A 14,659-nucleotide genomic window follows, 5' to 3' on the forward strand; every position below is an offset into this window, starting at 1 on the left:
TTTAAAATACAAAAAGATGTTTAGTCTCTGTGTTCTGTCCCCCGTCTCGTTCAATCCATTCCAGTTGACACATGATTTTTATTAAAACATAAATGAGTCGAAGATCAGCACCGTCATATTATATAAATCACAGAGTTCAATAGCAGCAACAGAGAGAATAAGCAGTGGGGATAACAGGGTGGGGGGGGGGGGGGGGGGGGGGGAATCAGTTTCTCTAATCTCGTCCTTCTCCAAAAACCGGAAACTGACTCCAGACACAATCGGGGAGAATTAGCATTAGCCTATCCCGAGGAGGGGATCTGCTGTTTGTCAATTAGCCTGTCTCCCTCTTAGGCTCCTTCCTTTAGGTGTCGTCAGCCCGGATCAAGAGTGTCACTGACGCTAATCTTAGCTTAGGAGAGGAGCATTTAGCGGGGGGGGGGGGCCCGGGCTGGAAGGCAGTTGATGAAACGTTGGTTGTGACACGGTGCAGCCCCTGCAGGTTTGCCAAGCGGGACATTTTACAGTGACTATGCAAATAAAGGATGAACGTCTGTGAAAAGCCGCAGTGAGCAATTCAACCAACCATCGTTAAGCCCGTGGAGAGAATCTGAACATTTGCAGAGTCACACTGAGGACTTTTCCTTTTCAGGCTCGTCAGTGACAGCGAGTCTTAGTTTGACTTCAGAAGGAGCCAAAGGTACAACAACTGGTATTTAGTTTACACTCCAACCTTCAGATGCTGCAGATGTGTATGCAATGTTTGACTTTATTTTCAATAAGGGAAAGCGTCCTTTCACCCACGAGCAGCTGAGGCTCCAACGGGTGGATCCATCCCTGCACAGGGAATCGAACGGCTGCACACACGTGACAGGCGGTCTAAAAACACACAGAACACTGATCTTGGTCCTTGGGTTTCTTTCGATTCTTCCTAAAGAAGCAGTAAGTGGTCACTGCTTTGTTCAACCTACCTACTTGCTGAATGGCTAATGCCAGAAGCGAGATGCTGCGATCTATAGAATGGAGTGAGGATTTCTCTGTCAGTCTAAAAATGGATTACTAAAGTGGATGTATGTGCTCCACTTTGTTGAAGCAGCTGTTTGAGAGTACATAGAAATATGTGTAACACCTAATTTCATTTTTGAATAAAGACAATACTATTGTTATTTTTCCTCAGCTGCATTAAACAATTTTTCACAAATCTTCCCAAAACGCTTGAGAGAAGATCCGTGACTATATTTCTGGCCAACTGACATCAGATCAGCGCTTTAGCTACGGAAATAAAAAAAACCTCCAGGATCTTTGGAATTTCATTAACTCTGCCAATAAAAATGTTGTATGTGTAAAGATTCTCATACGTCAGAAAGCAGAATAAAAAGAAAAAACGGATTGTTAAGCATTGGTGCACCGTCCATGACATATGGACTATCATGACCTAAGGACAAGCGTGAACCAAACAAGTATCTACTCAAAAGAAAACACGCTGCCAGTAACAATAGTCCCTAATAGGCCGTGAGTGCATTCAAGCTAAATAACAAAGTGACTCAGCCCAGTGTTGAATGGGAGGAAGGGGAGCAAAAAAAAATTGGTATCCTGCAGATGCACTCCAAATGTCAGGTCCGGTAAGAAGCAGTCAAGGCTGCCTCGACAGAGCAATATAATTTGAACCCAATTTTGTGACTCAACTGGATATATCTGCTCTTTCTCCTTCTGAGTGAGTGGAAGTATCTGCCACTGTCATTTTTTTTTTAGAGGGGAGGAAATGAGCCGTGGAAAAGACGGATTTGGAAGATGGGATGGTGTTTGTGCATGTGTGTGTGTGTGAGCAAGAGAGAGAGAGAGAGAGAGAGAGAGACAGAGAGAGAGGGACAGACGAGCATCTATGATTATGAAAAGGGGAAAACTGGGGTCTACCAATGTGTGGGTTGAGTATAATGTGACACATGATCTACACATGATACGTCCTCGGTAAAATTGTACATTTGTGCGTTTGTCACCGCGTGCCGAGGACGTCTAAGTGTGTGTTGTCATCCGCGAGGCTCCGTCGGCAGTAGCGTACGACTCTCGGTGGTGTCACCCGTCATCCGTCTTGTCACGTCAGCCATGATACCGCCGGCGCGTCAATCACCGATCACCGGGCTGCGTCTGGGTGCCACGGCGGCGGCGGGGAGAGTTGACGCCGGTGGCGGTGCGCCTTCTTATCGGGGGGGGGGGTGCCGGGAGTTTGTCGAGCTTTTTCGAGAGGCTGACAAATAGGAAAAGATGAATGACTGACTAGAAGTTGTGTGCATGTGTGTGTGTGTGTGTGTGTGTACAGACGTGGGGAAGGTGTGTTCATGTGTCAGGCGAGGGAAAGTGAAGTGGGCGGGTATTGACACTTGACTGACAGTGGACTCGAGGGAATCATCAACCGGTGACATGGCAGGTTTTAGATTCCAGGAGAGGAGGATGGTGGGGGGTGGGGGCAGACTCTGAAGGAGCTCAGGGCTGTGACCCCCCCCCCCCCCCCCCCCCCCCCCTCCCCCCCCCCCCCCGCAGACGCATAGACAACCCCAACTCTTCACGTGAATCAAAACAACCGCCAGCGATTGTCCACCTTGTTTGCCGTGTTGGCCCACCTCCACAGAGCTGCATCTATGGGTTTGGGGGGGGGGGGGGGGGGGGGGGGGGGGGGGGAGAGAGGAGGTAGAGTGAGAGGGGGGGGTGTCAGGAAGCAAGAAGGGAAGGCAAACATTGAAACAGGATGACAGGGAGGAAGGGAGGAAAGGGAAGGAGGAGAGAGGAGACGGGGGACTGCGAAATTGGGAAATCTGATAAATGCAGCCGGTGTGAGCCGGAGCTCTCCTCCCACCAGGCCTCGGAAGAATAGATCCACCGCCCCCCTCCCCCCCCACCTGTCTCCCATCGACCGGCCAATGGGGAATCCCTATTACAGTTGCTGCCTTGCTGGCTGCGCACATAGACTTGACACAACAGACCCATGGGGGGGGGGTGGGGGGGGGGGGGGATATTGGCCTGCACTCTCCTCCAATAACCGCTGCCCATCTCCCTCTGGCTCGTCTGCATCCATCCTCTCTGTCAGCCCGACTTTGTGTCCCCCCCCCCCCCCCCCCCTGTTTGTTTATTCAGGCCTTTTGCTTCCTGTATTCCCTCTTTCTCCGCCCCCCCCCCCCCCGTCTCTCTCTTTCGCCTGCTCTCTCCATCTCTTGTGAAGCACATTTCAGTCGGCGCCGGGCGCCTGATTGTCGATGGCGTCTCCTGCTTCAGAGGCTTCTTTTCATCTCCCCCCCCTCGCAGCCGATAGCTTTCACACCCTTATTCAATCTCTCCCTCTTCCGCTCGCCCTCCCTCAACTCTTCATCTTTTTCGCGGCTGCATCTGCCGGTTCCCTCTGCGGCAAAAAAGACTCTTTAGAGCTCAGGATTTGATTGCCGGAGATGCGGGCAAAAGCGACCTGCTCATTCATTCCTCACTTCCTGCCGTTCAAATAGAGAGTGAGGAGAACATCGCATTGTGCCGAGTAAATTCAATAACTCGAACGCACAGGCACGCTAAGTGGCACGAGCTTCTGGCTTCTCTCTTCAGTCAAGGTGTTCCTTTTTCTGACTTCACATTAGGACTAAAGGATAAACGCTCATTCTCAAAAGGTTTCGGCCACGTCACTGGTTTTGTTTAGAGGAGAAAGGAAGTGATGTGTGTGTGCTGCGGCGAGGGGGAAGTGAAGCCACACATATTTACACTTGTTTTCTAGCACGGTGGATGTCAGGGTCATCTCTACTGAAAGCAGAAACCTTGTATAACTGTAAAAATTGAATGTATCATAGAGAGACACTCAACAGTTGTGATCGTTGGCGAATACTTGATGACTTTCTCACGTACGTCCGTCCCTGTCGTCATCACCTACGTCTGCTGTGTCTCTGAGTCAAAATGCAAAAGGCTTTGTTTCGATTTTCCGTTGCAAACATCTGTGGATGGATGTTGTTGTCGTATTTGTGCGTGTGTGGTTGTCGATTTAGTTTTAAAGCGATATGAGCAGATCTCAACGTGACCTTTACTGATCCTGCAAACGTTCAGCTGTTACTCACATTACAAACTTTGCTATATATTCTCAAGTGTTCTCTTCTGTTTGTGAATATTTTTCAAGGATATTCAAGGATTAATATGAATAAGCCATGTATATATTGATGAAACATTTTGTATTTGTAAATTATAATTCACTTTTAGTGTGTTGTCAATTTGCTCTTGTTGTCGTTAAATCTTTTTGAATAAAGTGCAGATAAAGAAAGTCGTTCTTCCATTTGAGTGGAGAAAATGTATAGGCCGATTCATTTTGTTAGGTTAGTTGTCACTGTAATATGATTATGCTTCTATAAGCAGCACAATGAACGTCCTAGTCGTTCAAACATTATATCATCGGAGTAGAAGACTAAAGAAATCCTGTTAGTCTCTTTTGAGCTGAAAAGTCCAAAGGTCTCATTGACAAAACCTTGAGACGGCTGGAAGATAATCAATACGAATATGAAGAAGGAAATCATTACGTTTATCAATAGTAAGATCATTATTTGTTGCGCTATTACATTTTTAAAGCAGTGTGTGTTCATCCTTCATCCTGTCTCAAGTCACACACAGAACGTGAACTCTCTCTCTCGGTGACCCGGCCATCGCAGTCGACCACAATCTGTCACTGGCTGACCTGGTGTTATTAGAGCATTCTGAGGCTGAACAAATCCCACATCAACACACCTCACTGGCTTGTCAAAAGAAAAGCTGAGGCTACATTACATAACCCAAAGTCTTCTTCCTTTTCCTCGACAGCGTGGAGTGATCCCTCCCTTCTTCCACCCCCACCTACCTAACAGGCCTCAGGCAGGTCGATATCAATACTCGGCATTCATAGAAAAAAAAAAGAAACAAGTAAATAAAACAGCAGGCGTGACCAAATCATGCTTATTCGATGAAGAGAAAGTAGGACAGATAGATCACTCCCTTCCTATATTTATTTATTTATTTTACCTCCCCCTGCAGTTTAATGTATTCCACTGCGCCTGGCATAAAACCGCCGAGCTCCTCCATCACTCGCAAATACAAGATTGAATTTTGGGGGGAGAGAGAGAGAGAGAGAGAGAGAGGGGAAGGGGTAGAGAGAGATAGATAGAAAGATCGAGGGAGACAGAGAGAGCAAGCAGTTGGTGGTTCAGGGCGGGGGGGGGGGGGGGGACAGGGACGGGTCACGAAACCAGTAAATCTGTGCACGCAAGCGAACTGGCACTGGGGAGGTTTGATTTCTTTTCATATGCCCCACTTGTGCACATTTCTCGGGGGGGGGGGGGGCTGATACGTGAGGACAGGATAAAAATGACAGGAGATGAAATAAGGAGGAAACGTTTGTGACAATAACAAGCGCAAACTGCTGATATGCGATATTTCTTTAATGCTTTTAAAAGTATTATTTTCTTTCCCCCCCCCCCCATTTCAAAGGGGGGCTGTCACAGAGACACAGAGGGGCTGCTACTCCTCAGTCATATCTCGCTTTGCCTCCTCCTCCCTCCCTCCCTCCCTTCGGGCTCCTCTGCCCCCCCCCCCTCTCGGATCACACAGTGTGATGTAATGAATCAGTGGTTACAGTGAATATGGGATTGGGAGTGTGCTTGGCGACCTGACAAACACCCCTGCAACATCCCCACACCGCTCGCTCCGCTCAATCTCCACCGAGGCTCTGCCAAGAAATATAAATGAGATCTTATCAACCCTATCCCATCATGCACTGCTGAGCACACACACAGTCACACACACAGTCACACACACAGTCACACTTTTGTATCACATCACGGCACAGCTTCTTCCATTATGGCTCCCTGGCATTGTTGGACTGTATGTGGTGTTTCCGACTAGAATCACACAAACACAAAAAACAGATCTGACCACATGCTCACAATTATAAACTAGTGACCTGTTTAAGAATTGGAACCAAAAAGTATTTTAGAGAAAACAGTCAAAAGAAATACATTTTTAACATTAAAAAAATATCAGTTAAAGAAAATATTAATTTATTTAGGTCTTATACAAATATTCATTCTACATCTAGCTGAGTCAAAGTGTAAATTGAAACAAGTGTCATGCAGCTCCAGAATGGAACTTTTAATTTTTAAAACATTGGACAAGATGGCGAATATCACGCTGTACGTTTAAAAGTGTTCCGCAAAGATTAAGTTACCAAGTTAGCAGATGATGAAATGACAATGTGATTGCCTCGTTTTTTTAAAACTTTATAAGTTTCGCTGTTACACGATGACACTCTCGTCTAAAGAAACTGTCCCTCTCATCTTCAGTCTTACTTTTACTTCCAGGGTAAAGAGAGACTGTTCGTCCTTTACAGATTTGGCTATTGTGTGAATTGTGTGAATGAATGTTGCACACAAGTTTGATTCCGACTATTTAGTGACGCTCAGCACTTCAACTGTTGTTACTGAAAAAAGTGTCCGAGTGGAAGAGGGTTTGATGGATACCGACACAGATATCAAAAACTCTGAAGGCAGAAAGTGGAAAATGAACTCCTCATTGCTGCACACTGAGCGGCGCCTTCATTTATCTCAGTCAATACTTTTTGCAAAGCTACTGCAGAGATTTCTAAACAGCTTCACTTGGGAATGTGAAGCCGCTGTGGTCAAGCAGCAACCACAGACACACGGGAACATCTTTAACGTTTAATAAATAAGAGGCCAGAGATTTATTGTAGTTTCTGGAAATTTCAGATGCATCACAACAAAGATATTGTTTATTCTTCTTCTCTAAAACACTGAGATATCTAGTGAACACAACTTCTATGGCTTGTAATATATTCCAACTCCGATTACAAACAAATCCAACAAGCGGTGAGAGCTCTATACAACATGAGGGGGGGGGGGGGGGACTGTCTTCTTCTCTGCTCTCTCTCTCCGTGTAGGAGACAACAACTCCAGGCAGCCTGTGTGTAGTCGGCACTCATTTGACACAATGGGCTTCATGTCAAAGTGTGTTAGTGATGAATGCAAGAGAGAGCAAGTCATGACGGAGATCACAAAGGTGGAGGTTGTGTATAATGTGCGCATGTATGTGTGCGAGCGAGTGTGTGTCTGACTCTCGCACGAGAGGAATCCGCACTGCTCATCAGTATTCTGAAGGAGTGTGTCCTGTTTCCACGATGCAGAGCACGTGTGCGTCCACGCTCGGAGCTGCACACACACACACACACGAATCACCTTCGAGACGAGTGGAAATACTGCAATATGATCGAGACAATAACAAAGCCTGGAAGAACAGACCACGGCTGTAACACGTCTGTAGCTGGGAATGCAATCTAAATAAAGACATTCAGGAAAGTTGACATTTAGCGCGTGTTTGCTGTGATCAAAGAGAAAAAGAAAAAAAAGTTTTACTGTTCTGGAGAAACCGGTCGATGATTGCATTCAAATCTCCCGTTCTCTGATTCAGCCGGAGGATTACACAACACAAGCCCAGGTAGAGTTCCCGGCAGTCTGTTGGGGGAACTTTTTGAAAGGCACTGCATGCAAATATGTTTTATACATATGCTAATAAGCTATGCAGAGTAGACGCAGCCGAGCTCAGCTGCAGCAGTGAACGGTGATGCTCAAACTAGCAGCGATAACTTGAATATTTTATACCAGGAGGAAGTATTGGGGAAAGCATCGCTGCAGCACGGTTTAGTCCCTGTTAACAGAGCCACTGACAATGTGAGGCCTGCTCCTGCAAGGCGACCTCAAAACACCACGAAGCCTCATTCAACTTAAACACTAACCAAACGATCAGTGTTGACACCGCCAGGCGCCCAACAAGGTGTTGACGCCGTTGCCGTTTCCATAAAACAGGGTCAACGATGGCAGAACCAAAAAAGAGGCCTGTCACCCCCCCGAGAGCGGAGAATCACAGGCCTGTGTAATTAGAATCGATAATTCATTTTCCCCTCTATTCTGCCACCGTTCCATTCAAACGACCCCTCACCCGCTATTCACACCGCTTCCAAACCTCTTCAGGGTCACGGTAATTGGACTGGGAGTTTTTTTTTCTTTCTTCTTATTCTTCCTCATCTTCTTCGTCTTTCCCCTTCACTTCTTCTCCGTGCACCTCACCCACACCTCATCAGCTAAATGCAGAGCAGAGCATTCTTCTCGGGGGTAATTGTCTTTCGACTGCCACGTGGAGTTTTTTTGGACTGCCCTTTCTTCTCGGTGCTGGCCTTGTTCTTCAGGGCCGGTTAATTTGGCGCGGTAATGGCGGCGTTTGGTCACCGAGCGTGTGGGTGTCGTGCTATTTACCCCCCCCGCGGCTGTAATGGACCCTATTAAAGCTCTGAAACCCAATACCGGCAGTCAGTGAGTGGACGAGGAATCGGACTTTGGTTTCCATGCGTCGTTGGCTGGAATAATTATGGGAGATCTTCAGTTTTCTCACTCGGGCGGTGGATTTAATCACAGTCGCCCATTGTGCCCATTGTGCCCATTGAGCCCATTGAGCAAAGGTTAGCGCACCCTGCTGGTCGTGTGGTGGACTTCAATTAGACGTGTCTTGTCTCCGCACATCTCGTTTCCACGTCTTCTATTTCATCACCAATAACTACAAACATGATCGTCTTTCCCGAACATGTAAATGCCATGATCGCAATGATTGTGGCTGTAATCATCATCGCCATTGATCGGAATCGGTGCGACCATCGTCCCCCCCCCCCGATGTCCCCGTGGTGGCTTCTGTCAAACGTGGGACTCGCATCACTTTAAACTCGTGAAGCGGATCGTAGTCAGTGTCAAGCAGGAGATTGCTTTGGGACATTGCAAAGATCATGGCTACCTAAACATGTCTCAGCTTCCGCACAGGCCCAGTGCAGCTGCACACTTCTATCTGTGGGTGTCACCCACCGAGACATAGATAATGGCGGCTGTGAATAGCTTCTCTGTCACTCTGCCATTCCCGTCTCCCCGGCTGGGATTTAATGTGACACTTATAGCTATTGCATGGCTTTGGCCCCCAGACAGCGGGGAACCACGGCTGAATGGAAATGAGACTGTCATCTGTCAGCCAGACCCATCAGACCACTGGGAGACTGACGAAGAGAGCGGGAGAAGGATTCAGAGAGACGCTGGGCGATGGAGAGGAAGAGGAGGAACCCTTTGGATGCTTCTTCCATTGGTCACCCCATCAATGATGCCTTTATCTGCTCGCGTGGCTCAGATGGCACAGAATACAAATGTGGATCATGCAGCTCTATCAACCAGTGGGACATTTTGTAACATCATAGTCGATGGTTCACCTCAAACTAACCAATGGCGATGAGGTTTAAATGCTGGTCACATCCACGTGAGAAGAAGGGTTCACGGGTTTTTCTCCACCCAATCTCCAAATCTCCAATGTCAAGAGAAGCCAAGCCTCGTCAACAAGATGAACAGTCAATTATTCTGCCGGGGCAAAGTTATTCTCTTGACCTAACTCCCCCTGTGTGTCACTAGTTAAAATCTAGATTGAACACGTGAAGGGACAATAGTGACAGCGCTGCTCTGGCAGAGCATCACCAAGCAAGGAAACAATTATCTGCCGATGTCAAAGTGTCACAGATTCCCCGTCAGTCCACGACGGCTGAGGACGGACGTGGATCCAAAAATATTGGACATGATGAGTTCGGTGGAGTCAGAGTGAGAACGCAGACAGCAAATGTCTGGATATGTGGTAATATCACTCTCTATCTACATGTTGTTCTCATAGACTCTTTACAAAGATAGTTTATGACCTCTTATAGAGCTTTCCTGGTTTACAATTCATACATTCATGCACACATTCATACAGTGCTTCCATGCAGCACTTTTTGTATCACATATTATTTATACAGGGCTCGGTGTCCTGCCTTCGAAATGGTGACTGGAGGAGCCAGGGATTGAACCGCCGACCCTCTGGCGCCGCCTCCTCCTGACCCACAGCTGCACATATGGATGAATAACTTCTCCTCAAATGTAACATCACATCCCGTTGATTCATAAACACCCCACCTCCTCCATGTTAAGAGATGGGACGAGGACCGAACTAAAAAGCCAAAGAGCAGAGTCTGAACATTGTTTCTGTCACTTCATGTTTCTTTAAGTTATTTGATGCAATGAAATGAGGTGAAATATCGTGACTGACCAAGTACACGCTGCATTAATCATTAGGGCTCAGACTCAGGCTGGGGCACAGCCTGTATTCGGGATATAATATTTTCATTTTGTACAAAGGTAGGATGTGTATTTTTATCTACAGTATATTTCCCATGTATCCTGATGCTCGTCTGTCCATTGAATACATTAAATGGCAAAAACCTATTTAACTTTATATTTATATGTGAATTTATATGTCTCTCCCCTCAAACTGGGCCCTGACTGTAATGTAAACACCCTCAGTGCCTGAAGGTTGAAGTCTTTCTAATGTATTTCACAATGGAACCAAAAGAAACTGTCACTTGTCAACAACTCTCAGGCTGCGGCCGGTATGAGGAGACTTCTCCGGGCCCTCCTGAAGGTGATGGCCGAATAGAGCGGGGGGGGGGGGGGGGGGGGGGGGGGGGGGGGGGGGGGCGGTGTGCTGAAATCAAATTAGCATCACAATAAATCACCGGTGGAGAGACAGCAGTCAGAGTAAAGGTGAGGGAAGCAGGCCATGGATTTTCTGCCACAGAGGCGACTTGCTGTCAATCAGCCGCCTGGGGGAGTTCTGTATACGAAGAGCAAAACACACGTACACACACACACACACACATACACACACATACACACATTCTCACATGCACACTTTCTTCCATGCATTGATTCCTCAAAAATAAGAAATCACTGACTGGGGCCCGGCTGACGGGCTGTGCTGACAGGACAGTGATCGATACTGATGTCAGGAGCTGCAGGGAGAGCAGGACTCACTATTACAAAGTAGGTGCCTCGCATCGGACATGGCAACGCACGTGCACACATGTAGAGACACACACACATGCACACACATGCACACACATGCATACCAGTAGGTAATTAGTCAGACACAAACTCCCATGGCAAGTGAGGACAGCTACGGCTGAATTAGACCAGGGAAGCTTCTCCTGCTCCAAACATACACACAGTCGAAGACCTACACACACTCATCGGGGAGGGTCCCTGCACAGTGTGAGGGCCTAATTAAGTCACAGACATAATTGGGAAACGGAGGTAGGGGGGCTGTCGGTGTGGTGTACATGTGTGTGTGTGTGTGTGTGTGTGTGTGTTTATTTCAAAGAGATGTTCAATTCCTCGGGGTAACACAACATGCGCAAAAACACCGACAACGGCGGCAGATGGAGAAGGAGAAAGGTCCAGTAGGGGGAGAGGACAGCAGGGGACACAAAGGGGTACACAAAGAGGATGTATGTCAAATCGGAGAAGTAGAGTGCCGAGAGGTCACAGTGAGAGAGGGAGGGGAGAACGAGGGATGAAGAGCGAGCGGGAGAGGAGAGAACACCGCATGAAAAACTAGGCGTCCTCGCAGACGGGCCTCAGACGACACAGCACACTCCCGATGCAGGCGAGCCTTTGGGATACACGGGGACTTTTTGGGGTAATGCGGTCTGACGTGCCTCCGCTCGGTGGCCCCCTGACTGGCTGCTCTGATTGGGCCTGCGAGCCCATCGGCGGGAGGGGAGGGTCGCAGCGGAGGCACCCGATTGGCCGCTGTATTTCTGGAGGCAGACCTAGCGAGATCGCAAAGCCCTAAGTAGGTTTGTCCTCAGACTAAGGTCGAAGCTGCTGAAGCCACGGCATTCATCAGCAGCGGGGCGATAGCACGGCTTCATCCAGGCGCTAAATTGGGACATAATCCTGCCTCCTCCTGTGTCCACACAAAACCAAAGCTTTCATCTCACAGATAAATCTTTCTATTCCACTTCAGGCCATCGTATCATCGAACACATATTCTTGCCCGAGTGTATTGTCAAAGGAATCAGACGTTTACTCTGCAATAAAACAAACTCTTTGGGGAATAAATTCATAACAACTTCCAAGTGTTATCTCCACACAGAAACACTTTACATCATTACGTATAGGCATCAGCTGCTGTCATCATACATATTCACAGGACACAGGAAGCCTCTCAGTGATTGTGACACTGTGTAAATGCGGTTATGTTCCTCCATCTTTCCAGGAGTGGTCCCTGAGGATAAGCTTGAAAACCTGGATGCCACTTCTAAGATACTTTTTCTTATAAGAAAAGAAGACGGCAAATATGCATAAACCTGGGTGTCCTTTCCCTCGCGTGTCCTTCCCCCTCACCAAATGATAATATCTTGCCTGCATGCATACATTCATAACCTCGGGCTCCATGCAGATTTGTGCAAAAAGCCCCAGAAATGCTTACCAGCACAACCATCAAGCACACGGAGTGATATTAGCTTAACGCGACTCATGATTAATTGAGAAGCGGAGAAACTCTGTAGCCCCCGGTTCTCGGGTTGCATTAAGAAACAGACACACGTCTCCTCGGCGTGGACCGCCCCGTCCTTCGGTTGCAATGTCATGTATCATGCATTAGCCAACATATTAATGACCATAAAGATGACTCAAATATGATTAGATCTCTTCCCCCTGTGCCTGATTTGGTGTTCCTCAGTGTGAATTTGAGGTCACCTCGTTAGGGGGCTATCCCTCACCTCTCCTTACACCGGGAATGTCTCCCTCTCTCTTTCCCCTCTCTACCTCCACTTCTCTCCACTCCACCCATATGAATAGTGCTTTTAACGGATGAGCCGTGATTAACACTTTCCCAGACCCAGAGAATCGTCCGGGGGTTCAATTATCACTCAGGAGCCCACCTATTGTTTCGGGTGGCAGGCGCCTGCTAAGTGAAGGGTTATACCTTCAACACTGTGCATTAGCGCGCATCAATTATGCAGGTGGCGGCAATCACATATTTATGTATTCTGATAATTACGTTTTTAATACAGCAGATGTCAGCCTCATTCAAAGCGGTTAATGAAAATGAATGACAGCCATTTTTACAGTGGGAAGTTCACGCGGGCGGAGAAGAAAACGCGCGGCGGAGAGTCGGCGTCGCGGCCTGGATGGAAATGATGTCTCCTTCATTGATTAGTGGAACTTAAATAATATGAACTTGTAATTCCATTGTCGGGATCATGATGAATTTGCATAATAACACACTTAGCGACCGAAATGGCTGCTATATATACATATGAACACCCCCCTCACCCAGCACCCACCCTCCCTCCGAGCATGTGCTTTTCATTAATAGGGCGAGTGGAGCTGGTTCGAGTGCAACGCGCTGTGTACACTTTTTCATTTTGCACTCCACTGTGTCGGGTTATGAAAGCCGCGGGACGAGCCAATCAGCTCCTCGGGAGTCGTTGACTAATTCCGCGGCGCTCTTGCATAACCAGAAGTCGGGGGGAAAGGAGCAAAGTGGGGCAAAAGTTTTGGAGGGGAAAGGAGTCGGCCGCAAGGGGGTCGACAAAAAAAAAAGAGTCTGTACTTAAATTCATGATGGCATTTCATCCAGCTACTGACGTCTGAACAGTGAGTCACCCGCTGTGAGTGGCATCCCCACAGAAGAGGTCCGGGAGAGAAAGTGACAGCGATTCAACTGCAATTTGTTCAGATTCTATATTTTTTTTTTGGGGGGGGGGGGGGGGGGGGTTGCGTTTACTGTCCCGTCATTCAACGCATTTATGATCAAATGCCCCCCCCTCCCCCAAGCAGAATGACTCCACACACTCATGCGCTCGTCACAACTTCCAGAATTCTCTCTTGCTGCAGTCACCCGCCATGAGGGAACAAAAATAATGCCAGGGGAAGGGGGGGGGGGGAGCGTCATCACGGGTCATAGCCTCGGTTCACTGTCCTCTGACGCGCCCCCCCCCCCCGCTTTGAACTCTCCGCCACCGTGCGTCATCATCGCGGTCCAATGTACTGGTATACCGAGTACTTCCCGTACCCCGAGGTGTGTGAATTATTTGGTGGCCATTAGGAGCAGCGCCGGCGTGTTGTTGGGTTCTCGTCATCAGCGAGGACACTTCTGAGATCCACTCTAAATGCAGATTTCATGAAGCATTTGACAAGTGAAAGGCGACTCGCCAGTGGGAAATAACCTCAACTATAATCAAATAAAAAACACAAGAGGCCTTCAGTTCCACTTAGCCGCCTGACAGGTGAGCCGGGCACCGCTCGGTGGACTCGATATCAATCCTCGGTCGACTCTCCGGAGCTGGACGGAGAAAAACGTGCGCTTGATTGCTGAGAATATTTGTTATGATTTTAAAAAGGATTATATTGTGTATTTTTCTGACTGCAAAGTGCCTCAAATTAGAGAAAAGAAAACACTTGAATTAAACCAATCAGATGGAGCCAGTGTAACAAAAACGAGGCATTTAGCTGGTGGCACATTTCCTTGGATCACATGTTGTTTCTGTCTTGATCTTCCGTGCTTTTCTTATTAAAGCGTGTTACTTCTGTACAAGTACAAAGTCCTTTTCTTGACAGATGATCAGATGTTGTGAAAACAGCCGTGTCTGTCAAGCTGATTGGCTGCGAAGTGCAAAAAAATTGGACGCGACTCCCCTGGGGGCCGGCCAACACTTGTGTTCTGGGCCTGGTGAAGTTTATAGAGCTCGTGCATCACATCGACTTGGCAGAGGCGG

This window comes from Pleuronectes platessa, chromosome 22, assembly GCF_947347685.1.
Source record: "Pleuronectes platessa chromosome 22, fPlePla1.1, whole genome shotgun sequence".
Classification (NCBI taxonomy): Eukaryota; Metazoa; Chordata; class Actinopteri; order Pleuronectiformes; family Pleuronectidae; genus Pleuronectes; species Pleuronectes platessa.